We start from the raw sequence: 22,744 nt of genomic DNA on the forward strand, positions 1-22,744 counted from the left end.
TGCCGTCCGCTTTGCAGCTCCCGCCGCCGCCGCTGCCGCTCTCCTCCTCCTCCTCCTCCACCGCCTCCGCCTCCGCCTCCTCCTCCTCCTCCTCCTCTGGCCGCCGTCGCTCAAATAACTACCAGGAGGGTTTGATGGGGGATTCCGCCATGTCAATGATGTCGGGACCACATGGGGATTTGGGACCCGCCCACAACCGTAAACAACCGGGTATAACCGCAGCTACAATCTCAGTCTCTGGAGCTGCGGGAGCCTCCTTTACCCCTATGCCTGCATCACTCTCCGAAAGCTGATTTGGTTTCAGCCAAACTAAAGAAGTCTGAGGCTTAGAAATAGGAGGCAAGGGCTGCACGTTCTGAAAATGATCACGGAATACCAATATAAATGCAGTGTTTGCTGAGCAATAATTAGAGCAAAGACTCTATTACATTTCGTTATCCACACATCTATTAACTTTTTTTAATCCCCCACAACAATCTTGTAAGCTATTTTGTCACTCCCTTCTCTGTTTCCCACAGCATTTTTTTCACAGGCTAACAGAGCGTGAACAGATATTATTATATCAAAGTCAGAATGTCTATTTCCCCTTTTCAGTAAGCAATGTGCTCTCACAAGGACAGAAACTGCCCTGTACTCATGTATTTATTTCTATATATGTCAAACGGCATAACGCATAGGCCACAGTAGGACTCGTTAGAAAAGTATTGTTTATATTTATTAAATCAAATGTAACATATCCTATTGTACAATTTCAAAATGTTAACCAGCTGCATCCCATTCCACCCCTCAAATTTTCCAGCACACAAGAGTAGAAGTTGTCCAAAAGAAGCGCCTTCTGTCTTTTGCTTCCCAAGTATTCTGAATAATTACATTCAGCTTCACCTATTAGACTACAAAGCAGTATTCACTAGTGACTAGAGGTAATGTATTAATTTCATTGACCTAAAAATAATAACAACCATGTATCAGATAGAATTATTATACATCATACTGCTTTAAAGCCCGAGGAATATTTTTAAAAATACTGAGAAATAGTTCCTCTCCTTGTGGAATCTGCAAATCCTTTTTTGGAGTTGTGACGGAAAATGAAGAATCCAGGCAAATGACCTTCTCCCTTCTAAGCGACTTCTTTTCCCGAATGTACCCAAAGGGGCTCTTGAAGCTGTCTTTCTAAAACATGGTGTCAATACTAGGTCATAGTTATGCTTGGGGAAGAATAAAAAGCAGCGGTCCCCCAATTCCTGAGCCATGTCCACCATCTGAATCGGCATGACTTCCGAACTCACCTCTGTCCCTTTGTACATGGTTTCACTCTGTCAGGAGTATATTCCTTCCTCTACTCTATTTCATTTACTCATCTTTGAGTTTCAACTAATACCATTCCCTTCCTCACCACCATGTTACAGCTCTTCCTGACAGTCCCTTAATTCTTCTTAGTTCTTCTCACATGTTCTGAAGTTTTTATCTCTTCCATTTGACTGGATCTTGTCCATTCTTGTAACTCTCGCATCAGTCTAGCATTGTGCTTTGAATTTGATATAGCAATATGGACATTTATTGAATAAATTAATTCTAAAGTATGTGGAAGAATCTGAATGACAAGTTAAAATGGGCAAGTTTCAAAGAGTGAAAGGTTAAATGCAAGTGTTGAATGACAGGTTCAGCAAAGGAGGTAAAAGTAGGTAAAATAAATTCAGAAGACAAAGTAATATTTGCCTATTTCTTCCCTAGACTGAATTTGTTCTAATTAAGAAGAATCAATGTATACAAAATACCTAAAAATTAAAATATTGAAATTTCATATACATTATCTCAGTGTTTCACTTGTCTTCTTATCCTAACACCTAACACCAGCTGTGGCACAGAATAGAAACCCAGTATAGATGTTTGCAAAATGAGAAGAAGTGTGGTATAGGAGAAAGAGCATGGAAATTGTAACCAGACAAAAGCCCATGATTTTGGGCAAGTATTGGAGTTTTCTGAGCCTGTGTGTTCTTATTTATTAAATGCCAAAATTGTCTTCTACTGAGATTGTCATGAAGATTAAAAATCTCCTGCACTTGATTCTCCATAAACGAACGTTGGTTCCTTCTTGAGTAAATGAATGCATGGATGAATGAATGAAGCTGTTTTTCCTAGAGGATAGTGGAGAATACAATGAGAAAACACTTTTGGGGTGAGGAGTGGGGTAGGTGTTACCAAGGTATCAGGTGACTGTTTAAATGGGTTTCAAGGTTGATTGTTCTAGAAGTCAGACGTAGAATAAGGCTTGTGTCAGAGAGTCACGTTCTCTGAACCTCCTTGGGGAATGATGAAGACTTAGACCAGCATGATGGGTCTGGAAATGGGAAAAGGGTCCTAAACCCAAGGTCATGAGTATTATTATCTGGTGTTGACACCCCGAGACCCCTGCCAACCTAGGTCCCAGATCATGGAACTATAGTCATAGCCGTATGCTTTGTTCCAAAAGCAGCTTGGGATTTACTCAAATGGAAAAAAAAATAACATCCAAATAGAGGTATCGGGAAGTGAAGGCCTATAAGAAAACATACAGACATGTAACCCCTCTCATCGCCTAAGCAATGTAGGCTGAGTCATATCAGAAAGATTTGAAGTCATACTTCTGGATCTCAAATAACTTGCACTACAACAAGAAAAATGCATCTTTAACACGCTGGAAAACATGAGCTTTGAAACTATCATTGAAAAGGCCTCAAACCATCAAACTCCTGAATACTTCTGTAAGTCAAAAATTTTTTTAAATTTAAACTTCTTTGTCAAAGATCACTGTGGCCCGTAATATGTAACACGTAGTAGACCCAGCTAGGTTCTCAGTCTCAATATTCTTCCTCTGCCTCTAGCTGGAGTTATGAGATTCTCACCGGCAGGCTCAGTCTTGCCTCCAATCTTGAAACCCAATCTTGACCTTAGATAAAGGGCATTAACTCTTTGCATCTACTTTTTGTTTCAAAGTCCTGAGCCAGATCTGATACAGCCTTCAAAATGAACATTGACAAAAAAGCCAATTAATCCTGTTTTGAAGGGTGTTCAGAATTTACTGCAGTACTAACTAAAGGACAGCCTCCTAAGTCAATAACACAATCTAAGAGCAACACGGCAACTTCAGTTAAACAGAACTCTCCAGAGCAATTTAACCAGTCAGAGCTGTAGTTCACCTTCTTTTCTAGTGTTCAAAGCAAAACTAAGGCAAATTGCAGCTCAATATGTATATTTTTAAGTCATTTTAAACAAGAATATCTGTCCCAAAGTTATCAGAACGATTCAGAAAGAGTGAATGACTGTCAGGACTCATAAAATCACAGGCTTGATAGGGAACCAGAGGATTTCAACCTGCTCTCCCTTCCAGAACAGTCTTTGCTCCCATGTCCGTGACAGCTAAGCACCCAGCCCCAGCAAGAACACCAGGAAAAGGTTTAAAAAAAAATGCTTCTTGCTAAGACAACCTATTGTCAACAACTCTAAATCTAAACCAAATCTTCTGAAACCCACCTCCTTGCATCCTAACCCTACTGGCCCTGTTTCTGCCCTCTAGAGGCAGACAAAGTAACAACAGATGCTTCCCACGTGGCTCCCCTTCCAGTTAGTTGAGGGGACCAGTCAGATGCTCCCTAAAGATTCTCTTTCCCTGGAAAAAGTCTAACATGTTGAACTCTACATCTATTCATGTGTCTTCCAGATCTCCCTCCATTCTTTCCTTCCCCCACCTTTGGGGGCCTACTTGTTCCACAATGTTTCAGGCATGATCAGAATGCAACCACAGAGTACTGCCCTTTTCTGCTCATATTTGGACATAAGGCTCATGTCATTACAGTTTAATATTGAACTCATTTTAAGCAGTCTCCTCATCCTGTTAACCCATGCTTCGTCCATGAAAAGCTGTTACGCTGGGCATATATTAGGAATGCACTCGATTTCATCTTAACTGACTTTCATGTTAACTGGTTGAATATTTACTTTTGTTAAACTGTATTTGTCAGTTTTCTTCTCATATTTCAGCCTACCTAGAACTTTCTGGACATTGAGTCTATCATCACACAGCCCCTCCCAGCTTTGTGACATCGATACGTGTGACAAGTATGTTTTCCATATTGCCATCCAAGTCACTGATACAAACACTAAACAAGACAAGGCCAAGGACTACCACTAGTATTTTTTCCCAACTGGAGGCAAATTTAAGGCAAAGGTATTTTAAAAATGATAAATCTTCCCATCACACAGACTTACCCTGAACCACACAACCATAAAAGAGCAGGTTGGGTCTGACCTTCTATCTAGTCGTGGTTGGCACTCTTGCCAACCCTCATACCTGATATACTCCTATGGACATCTTCTTTCTCTGAGGTCAAGGCCTCTGTATTATACCTGGGTCTCTTCACAACACATGTGCTAAATACTGTCTTCCTAAAACAAATTCAAAATTTTCTGTGTGTGTGCGATTCTCACAGAAAAATAAAGCAAAGAAATGTCTTTAGCTCCTGCTACATACTTCAGCCACAAACCATTTTAGTCAAGAAAAGATTCTGAGATTTGGCCAGAAAATAATGAATTGAAAACGGAGTAAACAAACTTACTACAGAGGCAATTGGGTCTATTCTGCTTGTGTAGGGTCCAGTATTACACTTGAAACTGGTTTTTATCTTTTATGTAGATACCACAGTATTTCTTTTAGTTCCTGAAAGCATACTCTTTGGTATTTCACATGTAATCTCACTAGCCAGGGGGTTAAATTCTGATCACATTAACATTAATCAACATCTTTTCTCTGACTGTGGCAGCCACCGTGACTGTAGGACTTCTCAGCCCCCTGATATTCTTCCCAGTTCTTTTTAAAGTTTATGAGCACGTTTTTCCAGGTTGCTTCAGTAACTTGCTAACTCCGGCAGAACTGCTACTATGACACCTTCGTTTGTGCCGATCCTCCTGCTGTTAGAAGAACCGCAGAGAGCCCACCCTGGCCACTTCGTAAGGCCAGCACCACCTGCAGACAAACTCACTTCTCCCTCTCTCTGAACAAACTCTGTTATATAAATCATCAAGGAGACGGTTCCTGGCTCCCAATATCTCATGGTCTTTGAATCATACATTCTGGTTCCATGAGTCTTGCTTTTTCAGTTTCCATATATAAGTGATATCACACAATATGTGTCTTTCTCTATCTGACTTATCTCACTTAAGGTTCATTTACATTGTTGACAATAGCAGAATTTCCTTCTTTTCCATAGCCGAATAATATTCCACTGTGGGTTTGTGTGTGGAGCATTTCTTTATCCATTCATCTGTTGACAGCCACTTCGATTTTTTTCCAGGTCTTGGCGTCTGTGAATAATGCTGCAATGAACATGGAAGTACAAGTGTCTCTACAAGAACCTGATTTTGTTTCCTTTGGATATAGACCCATAAGCGGGATTGCTGGGTCATAGGGCAGTTCTATTTTTACTTTTTAGGAACCTCAGTACTGTTTTCCATAGTGACTGTACCAATTTACATTCCCACTAAGAGTTCCCTTTTCTTCATATCCTTGACAAAACTTACCTCTCATTTTGTTGCTGTCGTTTGTTTGTTTTGCTAATAGCCATTCTAACAGGTGTTAGATGATGTGTTATTATGGTTTTGATTTGCCTTTCCCCGATGATCAGTGGTGTTGAGCACCTATTTCTGTACCTGTTGCCCACCTGTATCTGTGTGTATTCTTTAGGAAAATATCTATTCGGTTCCTCTGCCCATTTTTAAAATCAGATTGATTGAGATTTTTTGCTATTGAGTTGTATGCATCCCCTATACTTTTTGAACATTAACCATAGTAAATGTACACAAGCACCTCACTGACTCTGATTAGGCCATATGTCAATCCTCAAACCCACCATGGGGACCTGGGCACAGGGGAACCAATCTGGGCCTGCCTCTGGAGCTCAGAGTGAAGTCTATCCCACCGAAACCAGTGGCAAACAAAAGGGGAGGAAGCTTCTCACAAGAAATTTGAGGAAATATTCCCAGAAGCAGAGGAATGGATGTTAGGTATCAATGGGCACGAGGGAAGTGTGGAGGATGGGGAGATCATTCCCGTAATAGATAAGCAAAGGAAAAGCATGGCGTGCGTATGATAGAATGTTGAAAAAAACGTAGTAAATCTTTTATTGTTATAATACAGGAACATTTTCCATGTAGAAAGCCAAGCTAAATTTTTTCCTGATAATTTTTTCTCTCTCTAAAGAGAACATATTTTGCTCTTAGACCAAAGAATGTGCTCCACAGCCACAGTTTCTCGGATCACGATCATTCCTCATCCTCAGTTTTAGTGCAATCAGAGTCTCCTCTCAGCACTCCATGGAAATAAATGGTTTCTGACTCCCATCAAGGCTTCCCAGAGGTCGAGAGAGGTTCAAGCACAACAGCCTTAGCCAAGGGGATCACCCCTAGAAACCTTCCCCCCACGTGGCACTCTTCGATGAAAGATCTCGGGAGAAGCAGTGTGAAAGGAAAGCCGGTGTGTTGGTTATTTTTACGACAGTGCTCAGATCATGAGCCAAAAGGTGAAAAGGGAGTGGGGCTAGGGGACCTTTTAATGCCCGTGTTTTCCCACCAACAAGCGAGCGTTGCAGCTCCGGGCTGTTAGCTCAGACTTGTCTTCAGACTCGTACCAGCCAATGGTGGAGCCTGCCTAACTGTGGGAGTGTGTTTATCCTCGGAGGGTTGGCGATTACATTTTTAAAATCTTCACCAAAGGATATGTTTATTGATTTTAGAGGAGAGGAAGGAAGAGAGAGAGGGAGAAACACAGATGTGAAAAAGAAACGTTGGCCAGGTACCTCCCATATGTGTACTGACAGGGAATTGAATGGGCAGCCTAGGTATGTGCCCCGACTAGGAATCAAACCCATACAATTTGGTGCACAGGACAATGCTCCCACCCGGCCACCCGGCCAGAGCTCATGAATATTTTACCAATTATATCATTCTAAACCAGATCATTAGTTTCGCCATGTCTGGGCTCATAAGTGATTTTTATTTTGTAATTTTTCTTCAGTTTAACTTAAAAAGTACTTTGGTAAATCTATACTAATAGGCTCATCTTACCCAGAGTAAACAGATATTTATTTTGGACAATTGAGACTTCTCCCATCATCCATATATTATATTGCCTGAATTTTACAAATGAAGACTCATTGCTTCTGGCTAAGTATGGCTCTCTTTTTGCTGTTTTCTCTTAAAATGTAAATAACCTACAGAAATGTAGCACATTGTGCCCTGGCTGGTGTAGCTCAGTGGATCGAGCACGGGCCTATGAAGCAAAGGGTCACTGGTTTGATTCCCAGTCAGGGCACATGCCTGGGTTGCAGGCCAGGTCCCCAGTAGAGGACACATGAGAGGCAACCACACATTGATGTTTCTTTCTCTCTGTTTCTCCTTCCCTTCCCCTCTCTCTAAAAATAAATAAAAAATATTTTTTCAAAAGCAAAGAAATTAGCACATTGACGGAGAAAAAATATTGTGAGAATATTTATATGACTTAAGGTAAATGAAGAGCTATACCAGAAAAATTCTGCGTGGACTAAGTGATACAGAGTTGGAGCTTTGCCTGATAAAGAAGAGACATAGAAAAGGGGACATGAAGAACAAGGATTGGTTCTGCCTAATACTCATTCCTGGTTTTGCCTAAGGTCTACCTTGCTTTCAACTGAACATTTTTTTTTTCAGTGAAGTTAGTTGTGTCTACTTGGTGTAGGCAACATAAGGTACTCCAGTGGCCATAAGTCCAGAGAACAGGAGACCTGTGCATGTGTTCTTACTCTCTCTCTCTTTCTTTCTTGCAATAAATATTTATTGAATGCTTGCTTTGTGCCAGGCACTATTCTAGACACTGGGGATACAATGATAAAACAGACAAGATCCTTGTCCTTGTGAAGCTTACTTTATAATAGGGAGGAGACAGACAAACAATGATAAACATAGTGAATAAGTAAATGATAACTGTATAGAAAGTGACACATTCCAAAAGAAAAAGAAACATAGAATAGGGTGAAAAAGATCAGGTATTACCAGGGTATACAAGAACAGTTTGCAATTTTCAACAAGGTTGGTATAGACTCACTGAGATTTTTTTTTTAATCATTGATTTTGAGAGGGAGAGAGAGAAACACTGACTTGTTGTTCCACTTATTATGCATTCATTGGTTGCTTCTTGCATGTGCCCTAACAGGCGATCAAACCCACAACCTTGGCATATCAGGATGATGCTTTAACCAACTGAGATACCCAGCTGGGGCTGAGACTTCTTTTTGAGCGAAGAAGGTAAAGTTAATCATGAGGATATCAAGAGCAAGAACAGTGCAGACAGAGGAGAGAGCTAGTGAAGGACCATAAGGTGGGAACATGGCCAGCTTGTTCAAAGGATGGTAAGGAGATCACTATATTGAGAGTTCAGCAAACAAGGTTAAAGAAATAGAAAATAAGATTGGGCGAAATGGAAGACCAAATGGTGGAGAGTTCTGTGGGCACTACCTGAGTGAAATGGGGAGCTATTATAGAATTTGGAACACAGCACAACAATAAAATGAATTGACTTGGATTTAAAGGGGTCACTCTGGCTACCGGTTGAAAATAGACCATTAGGGACAAGAGCCGAAGCAGGGGAGGCCTTCAGAGACTGCTGCAGTAATCTAGGAGTGAGATGATGGCAGCTGGGACAACGGCAGATGTAGAGGTGATAGAAAGTGTTAGGACTTCATATCAATGTTGAAAGTAGAGCAAACAGGAGTTGTTGACAGATTAGATATGGAGACATAAAAGAAAGGGAGATATAACAATGATTCCAAGGGTTCTGGCCTGAGCAAAACTGGAAGAATGGCATTGCCATCCACCAAACCAAGGGTGGCTGTGAGAGAAGCAGGATTCGGGGAACAATGAGGTGTGAGCCGTCTATCAGTTAAACTGTCCCTGAATTTAACTGGCTGCACGATCTGAGGAAAGCCATTCATCCTGTCTAGGCTGGTCTGTAAAATACAAAATTAGGACTAGAAGAATTTGAAGGTTCCCCTAACATTTTTTCTTTTAAGTTTCACTCGGCTGAGTCATTTTTGTGCTAATTTACACAATTACTTGTGGGTGTTGCCACAGATTAAATTTCATTTTTGTAATTTTAAACAGAGTGGTCAGGGTAGACTTCATGGAAAAGGTGACTTCTAGACAAAGGAAACAAAGAAGTTAACCTTGAAGATATCTAAGAAGGAGTGTTCCTGGCGGAGAAATGAGTCAGTGCAAGGACCCTGAGGTGAGAGTGGGCCTGTCCCAGAGATTGCCCCTTTGATTTAGTAGAAGGCAGAGAGTTAATTGATAAAACCAACAAAAAGGGCAAGAAGTCTTGAATGAGGGGAAAAGGGGACACTGAAAAGATTTAAAAGATTCAAAGGCTAGTGGAAGAGCAAATAGCTTTTAGAAAAATAACAATTTGATGATTCAAACATAAATGAGTCAAAAACATAAATATCTTTTCCCGTAAATTATTAGATTAAAAAATTCAGACATAACTGCGAACCAGAGGATCGCGGTTGGATTCCCAGTCAGGGCACATGCCTGGGTTGCAGGCCAGCTCCCCACAGGGGACACACGATGCATTGTGTGTCCTCGGCAGAGGCAACCATACATTGATATTTCTCTCCTTCCCTTCCCCTCTGAAGATAAATAAATAAAATATTTTTAAAAATCAGACATAAAATTCTTAACAAATCTGCTTTAGATAGATTTTTTAATCCTTTTCTCTTCAAAAAAAGCCTAAATTTAAAAAATTTAAACTGCTGTTTTTATAAACAATACCAAATTTAGCAATAATGAAATAATTTGGTTTTTAAAGAAATAAGGCCAATCAAATCAATGAATGGGACACTACTGGACAAATAATTCAAATCACAAAATCACAAACTTTCTAGTTATCTGAGATCCTTTTTGATGCAGTTAAGAGTTTAAAAATTAAGTGAAAGCCAGGAGATTTCCTCATGAAACAGGCAAAATCTTTTCTGATTTTGATATTTTCCAGGTTTTTACATTTGGAGTAGGCCTGTTTCATGAGGAAAAAAAGATTACTCTTTTTTTTTCTGCTCTCCTAATAGAAACCTGTGCATATCTAATACAGACCTGGCAAAATGGGAGAGATACTTCATTAATTGAGGTGGAATGTGAGACCCTTCCTGGCTTCCTGGGGCTGGAATAACTGAGGTGCAAGTGGGCAAGAACAGAGAGGAGAACGTGCCAGGAGGAGGGTGTAAATGGCGTGTGTGGAATGCAAGTAGAAGATAGTTACAATCCAGGACGGCAGATTAGAGGTCTCAGATCGTGTCCCTATGTAATGATAATAACAGAAAATCCTTACAGAGTGCTTACAATGTTCCAGGGAATGTACTTCACATATATGTCATGCCTTTTCTTCTGACAAGTGAAATACATAGCAACTGGTGGTAGAATTTCAAATTTGAAAATGCATTCCATCGCTTTCTACCTTCTGATGCTGCGGAGTAGAATCTCACTGCCAGCCTGCCTCCTTAGCCCCATCTCTCCCGTACAAGAAACGTATTCACTCTGTCTGGAAGCTTATAAGATGTTTCCCTTTATCCTTGGGTAAATAACAGAAAATACTTAAAGAGTGCTTACTGCATGCCAGGAAATATTCAAGGCATTTCACGTATATTAATATATTTAATCCTCCCAGCAACACATTGAAACTATTAATTACAATTGCTATATTCATTTTACAGGTAGGAAAACAGAGGAGATAAATAAGGTGTTCAAATTAAATAACATCCATGATGATGGGGTAGAAGAGGAGACCAGAGGAGATAAAATGTAAAAGCTGTTTTGAAGCCACTGTGCATCACAGAGTGCAGGAAATTTGAAAATAGAAATTGTGCCATGGATGACAGAGCCAGTGAGACGGTGGAAGCCCGAAGTGTGCAATGGAGCAAACAGACTGAAACAAATGTTCTGGGCCCAGTGCAGGGAGAGTGCCCTGGGGCAGATCCTATCACTTCCCTCCTAAAACAGGACTAGGAAGCGACAAAATCTAGAACCATGGCTTACGTGGCCTTCGTGATTTGGACCCCTGTACACCTCTCCACTGTAAACACTTACATTTTTTTTGTTTGCTTTGTTTTGGTTGCACAGCCTTTCGAATACCCTCCCTGTGTTTGAGGAATTCGTGACCTTCCAGATACTGCCTCCCTGCACAAGCCACACAGTTTTTCCAGCCCCAGTTTTACCGAGGGTAGAAACTACATCAAATGTGAATGGCTGAAGAACTGGCAATGTTTAACCAGGAGGAGAGGAGACTTTGGTGGGGATGGGTGGGTGAAGGAAACCATTGATGAAGACCTCTCCAAATATTTGAAGAGCCGGCAAATGAAAGAAGGCTGTGACTCAAGAGAAGAAGCTGGGATGTGGGGGAGGAGAAGTCCAGGGAGAAAGAGAGAGCCCAGCGGTTGAGGAGGGTGCAGGGGCTGGGGGGTGGGGGCGGAGGAACAACTTCAAACACATTCTCCAAAAGGATTGCCTTTTATACAATTCCTTTAATAATCAACTTTCTCAAGGTATAGTTTACACACAATAAAAAGCATCTATTTTAAATGCACATGTTCATGGATTTTGGCACATGAGTACCCCTGTATAATGAATCAAGATACAGCACAATTCTAGCACCCCGCAAAGTCTCATTTTCTCCATCCAGTCACCCACTCCCACCCTCAGACCTAGGCGTCCACTAATCTGATATTGGTCCCTAAATCTAGATTACTCTCGCCTTTTCTAGAATTTCATATACACATAACACTACCTTTTATGTCTGGCTTCTTTGCTCAGCATGATGGTTTGAGAGTCATCACAGCCACAGCATGTTTCAATTGTTCATTTCTGTCTACCACTCAGTAGTGGTCTATTGACCAGATACATTAAATTTGTTTATCTATTCATTTGTTGATGAACTTTGGACATGCTTCCAGATTTTTATGATCTTGAAGCTACTATTACCATTTATGTACAAATGTTGTTGGGAACACCTGTTTTCATTTCTGTTGGACAAAGACTCAGTGAAGTTGTTAGGTTAAATGGTCAGGGTATATTCAACCTTATTTTGGAAAAAACAGAATGCTGCAGAAATCTGTGTGTCACCCTTGCACAGGGGCCATGCTAATCCCTGTGTCGTTCCAGTTTTAGTCATGGTACGTGCTGCCAAAGTGAACTCCATATGCAACCCGTTAAGAAATTGCCACGCTCTTTGACAAAAATGGGTGTGCTATCTTATTTCTCCAATTTAAAAAATTATTTATTTATTTGTAGAGAGAGAGGGAGGGAGGGAGAAAGAGAGGGAGAGAAACAGTAACATTTGAGAGAAACACCAATCAGTTGGTGACTTGGGACCTAGCCCACAACCCAAGCGTGTGTCCTGACTGGGAGTTGAACCAGCAACCTTTTGCTTTGAGGGATGACACTCAACCAACTGAGCCATGCCAGTCGAGGTGGGTGTGCTATCTTATATTTCTACCAGCACTCTGTGAGATTCCCCGTTGTGCCACACCCTTGCCAACATTTAGTATTGTAAGTCTTTAAACGGGGGCTCTTTTCATAGGTATACAGTGGTATATGCCATCTTCATGGTTTTAACTTGCACTTCCGTAATGACTAAGAATTTTAGATGTTGAGCGTTTTTTCATGCACTTATTTGTTGTTCATATAACTTCTCTGGTGAAATGTTTGTTCAACTCTTTTGCCCATTTTTTGTGACCTTTTATTAGCTGTAACATTCTATTTTCTGGATAGAAGTCCTTTATCTGGATTATGCTTTGCAAATATTTTATGGAAACTGTGGCTTGAACTTGATTTTCTTAACAGTATCTTTTTAAGAGAAAAAGTCACGAAGGGGTCAACGTTTATGTTTTTGCAACTGGAAATACAATTGTTCCATTATCATTTGTTGAAGATGCAGTTATTTCATTATTGAATTGCTTTGGTATTCCTTTGTCAAAAATCAAATGATCTTTTATGTGTAGGTCTGTTTTGAGCCTCTTTGTGCTGTTCTTTTGATCTCTATGTCTTTTTTTTTTAAGAAGACTTTAAAGATTTTATTTATTTTCAGAGAGAACAGAGGGGGAGGGAGAAAAAGAGGTAGAGAAACATTGATGCGAGAGAGAAGCATGAACCGGTTGCCTCTCGCATGCCCCAACCTGGGACATAGCCTGCAGCCCAGGCACGTGCCCTGACCAGTAACTGAACAGGCGACCTTTCAGTCTGTGGAACAACACCCAGCCCCCTGAGCCACACCAGTCAGGGCTTCGTGCCTGTTCTAACACTAGCACCACAATTGTGAGTGATGTAACTTTATAGCAAATCTTGAAAGAGGTAGTGTATTTCCTCAACTTCGTTTTTCTTTTTCAAAATCTCCTACTTTTGATTTTTTGTATTTACATATAACAGTGCTGAATCTCAAAAACATCACACTGAGCACAGAAGCCAGACATAAGAGGTAGTATTATGTTTGTATTATATTCTAGAAAAGGCAAGAGTAATCTAGAGTTAGTGACCAAAATCAGATTACTGGATGCCTGGGTCTGAGGGTGGGAGTAGGTGACTGGATGGAGAAAATGAGAGTTTGTGGGTGATAGAAATGTGCAGTGACTGCCCATAGGCACAGGGTTTCCTTTTAGGGTGATAAAAGTGTTCTGGAATTAGATAGTGGTGATGTTTACATAATCTTGCATGTTTACTAAATTACTAAGTATCACTGCACAGTACACTAAGTGAGCGAATTTTATAGTGTGCGAATTATATCTCAATTAAAAATAATAATACATAATAAACCAACTTTATTTTCCTGAGATAAACACTCCTTGAATGTGATCTGTTGCCATTTCTATGTATTGCTGGATTTGATATACCAAAATTCTGTTAAAAGTTTTTTCTGTCTATTGATATGTAGTCTTTTCTTGTAATTCTTGGGTTTTAAGCAGCATATACTATCTTCATAAAACAATTTTATTGAATGTATTTATTTCTTCTTTAAATGTTTAGTAAAATTCAGCAGTGAAGCCATTTTAATCTGGAGTTTTTTGTGGAAAGGTTTTGAGTTACAAACTCAATTTCTTTAATAGATACAGATCTATTTCTTCTTGAATGACTTTTGGTAGTTTGTATTTCTCTATGAATTTTCTCATTTTACCTAAAGTTGTCAAATCTATTGACACAAAATTGTTTCTTAATACTCCCTTATTTTTCCTTTTTTTGAGGGATCTATGATGATATTCCTGTTTTCATTCCAGAGAGTGATAATTTATGTCTTCTCTCTTTCATCATCAAGCAGGTTAGAAATGTATCAATTCTATTAAAAATTTATAAGAAATATTTTTGGTGTTATTGACTTCCTTTGTCCTGTTTCATTGATTTCTGCTCTTAGTTTTATCATGACTTTTTTCTGCTTACTTTTGGTTTAATTGCTTCTCTTTCTAGTTTCTTAGAGTAAAAACCTAGATTAGGTATTCGAACATTAAGCTAGAAATTTCCCTCTGTATACTGCTTTAGCTATCTGTCATAAATTTTGATATGTGGTGTTTTCATTTTTATTTAGTTAAAATGTATTTTAATTTTTTTGTGATTTCTTTTTTGAGTTATTTAAAAATGTGTTGTTCAATTTCAAAATATTTGGGGAGTTTCAGGGATATTTTTCTTATTCATTTCTGTTTAATTTTGTTGTGATGTCAAGGCTTGTAAATTTATTGAGACTTCTTTTAAGATCTAGAATAAGATCTGTATTTGTGAGTGCTCCGCTGGCATTTGAAAAGAATGTGCTTTCTACTGTCATTTGGTGGAACATTAAACAAAATGTTAGTGCCCAAGCCCAAGTACCATTAGTACTGTCTACTTGTTCTATCAGTCACTGAAACAGGAGTGTTGAACTCTTCGATCATAATTGCAGATTCATGTATTTTCCCTTCTAGTGTATCAGCTTTGCTTCATGTATTTTGAGGCTGTTTTAAAATGCATGAATATTTAATATTTTTATATCTTCCTGATGAATTGACCTCATTATAATTATGAAGTACTCTTTTTTATCTGTTGTTCTAAATTCAAATTTTTCTTAAATAGAGCCGTTATAACTCTCTCGATTAGTGTTTGCTTGGTATATTACTTTATCTGTGTCTCTATATTTAAAATGGGTATATTGTAGATGGCATATAGTTGGGTCTTGCTTTTATATTTTTGATGTAAAATATAACTGACGCTGTGGAATTATGTAGTAAAATATACATCATGTAAAATGGACCATTTAAGCCATTTTTAAGTGTACGTTTCTGTGCCATTCATAGTGGTGTGGAACCACAAGCACTGTCTGTTTCCATGATTTTAAAATTATTACAAACAGAAAGTCTGTACCTATTTAACAATAACTCTTAACTGTCTCCAGCCCCCAACCCCCAGTAACACCTGTTCTACTTTCCTTTTCTTTGAATTTGTCTATTCTAGGGGCCTCATGTAAGTAGAATATTTGTTGTTATGTGTCTGCTTCTTTCGCTTAGCATAATGTTTTCATGGTTCATTCATGTTGTATCTATCATGCATCAGAATTTTAATCTTTGTATAGCTAAATAATATTCTATGGCATACATATACCACATTTTAAAAAATCAGTTAGGCCCCTGGCCAGTGTGACTCAGTTCATTGGGCATCATCCCACAGAGCAAAAGGTTTAAGCCCTGGCTGGTGTAGCTCAGTGGATTGAACGTGGGCCTGTGAACCAGAGGATCGTGGTTCGATTCCCAGTCAGGGCACATGCCTGGGTTGCAGGCTGGTTCCCTGCAGGCCAACTCCCAGCAGGGGACGCATGAAAGGCAACCATACATTGATGTTTCTCTCCCTCTCCTTCCCCTCTAAAGATAAATAAATAAACAAAATCTAAAAAAAAGGGGGCACCAGTTCAGTTTCTGGTCAGGGTACATGCCTAGGTTGAGGGTTTGCTCTCGGTTGAGCATGTAGGAGAGGCAGCCAACTGATATTTCAATTTCTGTCTCTCTCCCTTCCCCTCTGTCTTACATTAAAAAAATCGCTCAGTTTTTGCTCTTTTTATCTTGTTTTATTTGTAGTGTTTGGACCGTTTATCTTTTTTAAATTTTTTTTTCTTTTAAAGGTTTTATTTATTTATTCTTAGATGGAGGGGGAGGGAGAAGAAAGAGAGAGAAAGATTAATATGTGAGAGAAACGCCTATTGGTTGCTTCTCACACACACTCTGACTGGGGAACAGGCTGCAATCCAGGCATGTACCCTGCCTGGGAACTGGGATCCAACTGGTGACCTTTCCCTTTACAGGACAACACACAACCAACTGAGCTACACCAGTCAGGGCTGGACCATTTATCTTTAATGTAATTATTGATATAGTGGGGTTTAAATCAATATTTTGTTATTATTTTTCTATTTGTCTCATTATTATTCTTCCTTATTTCCACTTCTTTAGGATTCCTTTTTTTAGTATAAATTTTATTTGAAATATTAAAATTTTTATCTTCAGAAGTTCTATCTGAGACTAGTTGTATCTTCCTTATGTGTGTACTGTCATATCTTTGTGAGCACACAGTGCATATTTATCATAGGAATTTTAGAATACATGTCTGTTAATTTTATTATTTCTGTTATTTCAGGGTTTCTTTCATTTACTCATTTTTTGCCTGGTTACAGATGATATTTTCTTATTTCCTTGTATGTCTGGTGATTTTTTAATTAGATAATGAAGATTATAAACTTTATTTCTTTAGTGCTACATTTTGTTGTATTCCTTTAAAGAAAGTTAGACTTTTTTTTGGTAGATAGATTACTTTCAGATTAGGGTTTTTTTTAAAAATCACATTGAGGCTTGTATTTAAGCTTTTTAAAAAAGCTTCTGGAATAGCTTAATTCTAGAGCTAATTTAACCTCAGTTCTAAGGCACAGCTCTTCTTAGATATTCTCAGATCTCTGTTAGATGGCTGAGTATTCAACCAGATTTCCCCACACCGGATGGAGGAAATTCAAATATTTTTCAGTCCTATGTAATTTCTGGGAATTGCTCACTGGCTTACTTTACGGGTTCTCGGCCACTAGTCTTTCCTCACAAGATTTCCGTGCCTAGCAACAAGGGGTTGTACCTTATCCATACGCAGATTGATGTTGAGCAAAAACTTAAAGGGATTCTTATGCAGATTTCGGGACCTCTTTCTCTGTTCAGCTTGCACACTCTCTCTCTCTCTCTGCTTTTAAGAGTATAGCTTCCTGGCCTACCCAGACTGGTTTCCTCAGCTCAACGAGATGCCGACTTCTTTTTCTCCATGGCTTCAGAAACTTCTTACTCAAGGCAGTAATCTGGGGTCATCATAGGGATTCTCTCAGGGACCCAGTTCTACACTCCCTGGTGTCCAATGTCTGAAAGTTGCTATTTCATCTATTTTGCCTGATTTTTAAGTTGTTTATGGTGGGAAGACAATTTCTGTAGCAGTTAATCCTTCATAGGTGGAAATGAAAATTCCCCTCTCAAAAATGTCAGAGCCATTAAGTTGACATGGAGATAAGACTGATGACAAGACATTAGAGGAAACGTTGTGAAAGATGAGACCGAAACATCCGAGGTCAGTTTGTGAGACATTTACAAACCTACGTCAAAAAATAGTTCCTTTTTTGAGTACCACTCACAGTCACTCACCAGTTGCCCAGGCTCTCTCCCCTGTAAACTCCAGGTCACTTCCGAGGCCCCTTATGACCTAAGGTTCTATTTCTTTCCAATGTCTTTGGATTCAAAACATTTTGATGTCTATATGATAACTTTCTATTCACAAAGATTAATGAAGTTCTCCAAGTTTAGGTATCATTTTTTTACCTCTATGAAACTGTACGTCCTGTAGGCCTACACTACTGTGCATTTAGTGAGGATATTTAATTACATTGAAATTCAAGAGTCCATTGCTAAAAGCAGCTAAAAATTGATCTGAACACACTGACAATGGCTTTCTCATTAGTGTTATCATGTTGTTAAAGGTTTTTTTGGATCTCTGGTTCTACAAATACACATTTGGACTTTTTGATTTGGTAAACGATAATATAAGTTAGGCATTAATTCACTTATTGTACAAAAGGAATCATTCTTCTGTAGTTCTAAACTAAAAAACAGCAAAATGAAATCCTCCCCCGACCCAGTCTTTGTGCTGATGGAAGTACTGTGGTTTTTGCTATGTTCACAAACTGACAGACTGGACAGTACATTTTTCACATTGTTTTAGCCCATGTAAATTTTTTGAAATAAATGGTTCCTGCCTGCCAAGCCTCAGTGAATAACACTGACTTTTTTCTCAGTCCATGAAGCTTACCACATGGATTACATATATGCATTACTCATACAACACAATTATTGGCCCATATGCCAGAATGAAATATGATTTTACAGTTGCCTCTAGAGCACACATTTCCAGCTTTGTTTCCACATATAAGGAGACAGATTTGCAACTTTTTTTACACAGATTCAAACACATTTCACCTCAAGAAGCATATGCTCTGTAGACTAGTTCTTCTGTGGTAGGAAACTCTTGCTTCTTTTCAATCTGTCACCTATGAAAAAAAGCAACATTGCACTGCCTGCTTTGTTAAAACTTAAAACAGGTCCAAAGGAAAAAGTGCCTTGGAAATCCTTCACTGATTTGTTTTTGTAGAACAGCTGGTGATGAGGCTCACTGTCCTAATCATCTCCAGTTGCTGCTGGTCGACTTGCACATTCAGGAAATTCATAATTAGGTGGTTATATCCCCTGAGTTTCCCCTGAAGCACTCCTTACAACTCTCTTACAACTCTCGATTTGTCTTTTTCCTTGTCATTCAAAACAAGCAAAAGGGAGAGACAAACACACACACACACACACACACACACACATGAGAGAGAGAGAGAGAGAGAAGTTGAAATGGAATTTAAAATAGTAATGCCTCTAAACTAAACCAAACTGTCTATGACTGTTGACCCTCTCTTAAAATAGCCACAGGATGTATATGTGTTTGTGTATGTGTGCATGTACTTCTCAAAAACATTGGGAAAGGTTTAAGAACATTTTAAAAGTACGTTCTCCTTAAAAATTGTGCTCTGGAAGGTTCGTCTGTTTATGTTTTGATTTTAAAGAGTGTGTATTTAAGATAAACTTGTACTGTCTGAACGTCAAGGGTTAAATTTCAACATTTTATGCAAACTGCATGTATTTCCTTATTCTATCTATTCCCCTCCCCATCCTCCCACTTGAGATTATTTGACAATTAATACAATGTTGGATTTTGTAGCTTTAAGTTTGTCAGCCCCTTGCTGATTATTAGCAAGTTCCTCAGTTCTATATCAGAAGATCTGGCTTCTAATATATACATTGAAACAGCAGGGTTTCTTGGGTTCTTTGTTAGGCAGTTTTAGTGAAAATGAAGAAAAAGAAAATGCTCCATAAGTTTAACTATGATGAGGAATATGTATAATTATTTTCCTAATAATCCTGTACTACTAACTGTTAATTCAGAGCTAAAATGGAAATAAACAGAGGTTCAAGTTAAGTACCATATAGTAGTTAAGCAAAATGAAAACCAAATAGAATTCCTCAAGAAGTCAAACATAGGATTGCCATATGGTCCAGTAATTCCACTTCTTGATACCCCAAAATATCAAAAACAGTTGGACAAATATTTGCACACAAATTTTTACAGCAGCACTATTTCCAAATAGCCCAAGGGTGAAAGCAATCTAAATGTCCAGCAGTGGGTGAGTGGATAAGCAAATTGTGATATTTGTATATAAGAAGGTATCATTCAGCCATTAAAAGGAATGAAGTACTGCCGCATGCTACAGCATGGATGCATCTTAAAAACATGCTAAGTGAAAGACACCAGACACAAATGCCACATAGTGAATGATTCGCTTTAAATGAAGTACCCAGAATAGGTAAATCTACGAGACTGAAAGCAGATTGGCTCTTGCAAAGGGATGAGGAAGGAGAGAATAGGAAATAACTGCTTAATGGATACCGGGCTTTATTTTGGAGTGATGAAAGTGTTTGGAACTAGATAGAAGCAATGTATTTAATGCCACTGAAATGTTCACCTTAAAATAATTTTATGTAGTATGAATTTCATCTCAATACGAAAGTCTCAGTTAAAAAACCAATAAAGTAATAAGACGTGTTTTCTGTGAGGGCCAAGTACTTTTTAGAGGTTATTGAACTTGATATTCTTAACAGAATTGTAGGTAGGACCACAGTCTAGCAAAACAATAGAGCTTTGCTTTATTTTTCCCCAAAAGCTAACTTAAAATATTAATTTTATTTTATAGAATAAGGAAATACATGCAGTTTGCATAAAATGTTAAAATTTAACCCTTGACGTTCAGACAGTACAAGTTTATCTAAAATACACACTCTTTAAAATCAAAACATAAACAGACAAACCTTCCAGAACACAATTTTTAAGGAGAACATACTTTTAAAATGTTTTTAAACCTTTTCCAATGTTTTTGAGAAGTACACATTCTGATACATGGTTGTTATTATTTTATGTGTTAAAAACAAGACTTGTGAGCATGGCAATGGTCATTTTCATATGTTTTCCTCTAAAAATAGGTCCTTACATGAATTATTTCATAACTATTGTGGTATCCCCTCATAACAAATATAAACTCCTTTTGTAGGAACCCTTTCTCCACTCCTAATTTTCCTAAATACAAATTGATCACTGAGGAATTCTAATACAGTCTTTTTCTATCTTAAGGAAGAAAAGAGCTTAGAAACAGAAAGAAAAGGGCAGTTGCATTTTGGATTAAATTATTTTTTCAAGAAATATACAAATACAATTGTAGAAAAATAAAACAGTACACCTAAGAAAAGAATACAATGGATGAAGTTAAGCATGAGCAATCGCCTGTAGCCCATCTGAGATTGCGTGTCCTTCCTGGCCCCCAGGAGGGACTAGACAAGTAGACTGAGTCCTCCTTTCCTGGGGGGAGCATGAGAAGATGGGACGGAGACAGACTTCTTCCTTCTGCCTTAACAGGGCACTGACAGGCTGCCAGATGTCACTATGTGGGTCCTCAGAGCAGAGACTTCCAGGCAGGCCACCATTCATAAACTGTCAATGCTTGACATATACCAGCAGCTGGAGCTCAGCCTTGCTGAACAGATCACTCCAGACCAGGCAGCCAAAGAGAGAAGAACAAGCTGAACATTCAGAACGGGCTCCCCAGGAGTCCAAGTGGCTGGAGGACAGAGAACACAACTTAAACTTGGACAGAAAAAATAATGTAAGTACCTAAGGAGATACAAGAGCTACACAATACGGACTTTCTGGTCTTAAAAAAATGCATTATTTTTACATGTAAATTTCACTAGGGAAGAAAATGGTTACTGTTGACATCCAGTTAGTAGCTTGGACACTGGATGCAAGAAATATTCCAAAGCTCTTAGTAAAAATAAGAAGGAGAAGAAGTCGTGAGGAGAGAGATGGAAGAGAGGTTTCAGGAAACTCACATGCAAATAACTGGAGTTCCAGAGGGAGAAAATGATGCACATGTAGGAGAACACATGTTTAAACAAAACACAGAGGTAGATTTTCCTGGCTTGAAGAAAGAACATAAAGTTTCAGGCAAAAAATGATAAGAAAAGATATGTGTATATAAACACTTGTATAGATATTCTTTCACATTATCTATTTACCTACTTGTCTATAATATGTGTAAATACACATATACATGGGTGGACATACCCTGGTAAAATTATTGAACTCCAAAGATAGGGAGAAAAATATTGTTTTCTTAAATTAAATTAAATGGAAAGAGGAAAAAGAAGGGAGAGAAACAGTGATGTGAGAGACAAACATCGATGGTTGCCTTCTGCAAGCACCCCAACTAGAAATCAAACTGGTAACCTTTCAGTTTGTAGGATGACACCCAACTCATTGAACCACGCTGGACAGGGCAAAAATCTTATTCTTTCTGTGTAAAAGTTTGTAAATTATTTATAAAGGGAAAAGATTAAACTGTCACTGAAGTTGTCTTTTTCAGTACTGGAAGCTAGAAGACAATGGAACATGTTTTTGCCTTAAAAATATATCTCACCTGTTAGGGTACAAGAAAGATGTCTGCAGATATGTGAGGATTCTGAGAAATCATACATCTCATTACTCATCTGAGAAAAAATACTACAAAAAGATTTTGTTAATAAAGTTTTTTAAAAAAATCATAAAACAGATGTGAAGAAAAGAGAAAGCCACAGTGAGCAATGAACTTGTGATACTTAATTTAAAATAAGTGGACAATGATAGTTTGGGAATGTGTAACATAAGTACTAAGTGAAGATCCTAGAAATAGAGACGTGTACCAAAAAGGAAACTTCTAATAATAATCTGGAATTTAGAAAAAACTAAACCACCTCAGCAAAACTAAAGGATTGTGGTGAGCGGGAGCATGAGAAGGAGACAAGCGAAAATATTCTAAAGGCTTCGTCACTTGGAAGGAGAGCAAGGTAGAAATTGTAATAGAAGTCTTCTTCAAGCTGTATGTGTATGATGGGTGGAGAAGGACAACGGAGAAATAAAATTCCATTGGTGTCTTCTTTTCAAGGAATGCCAGGGAAATGTCTGATTTCACATGAGAGCTGGAAAGGGGCAGGTAAAAATGATAAAATATAAAAGGAAAGTAAAGTCTCAAAGCAAGTATGGT

General features: G+C 38.5%; 1 non-coding gene across 1 annotated transcript; it reads right to left on the bottom strand.

The window, feature by feature from the left end:
* Nucleotides 1-12,136: 12,136 nt before the first annotated feature.
* Nucleotides 12,137-12,242, bottom strand: LOC118987539 (U6 spliceosomal RNA). The gene has a single exon (XR_005066593.1). It is a non-coding gene; the product is annotated as a U6 spliceosomal RNA (small nuclear RNA).
* Between the last annotated feature and the right edge of the window lie 10,502 nt (nt 12,243-22,744).

Source organism: Sturnira hondurensis, unplaced genomic scaffold (assembly GCF_014824575.4).
Source record: "Sturnira hondurensis isolate 20B ecotype Veracruz unplaced genomic scaffold, ASM1482457v3 Scaffold0005279, whole genome shotgun sequence".
In the NCBI taxonomy this organism is placed as follows: Eukaryota; Metazoa; Chordata; class Mammalia; order Chiroptera; family Phyllostomidae; genus Sturnira; species Sturnira hondurensis.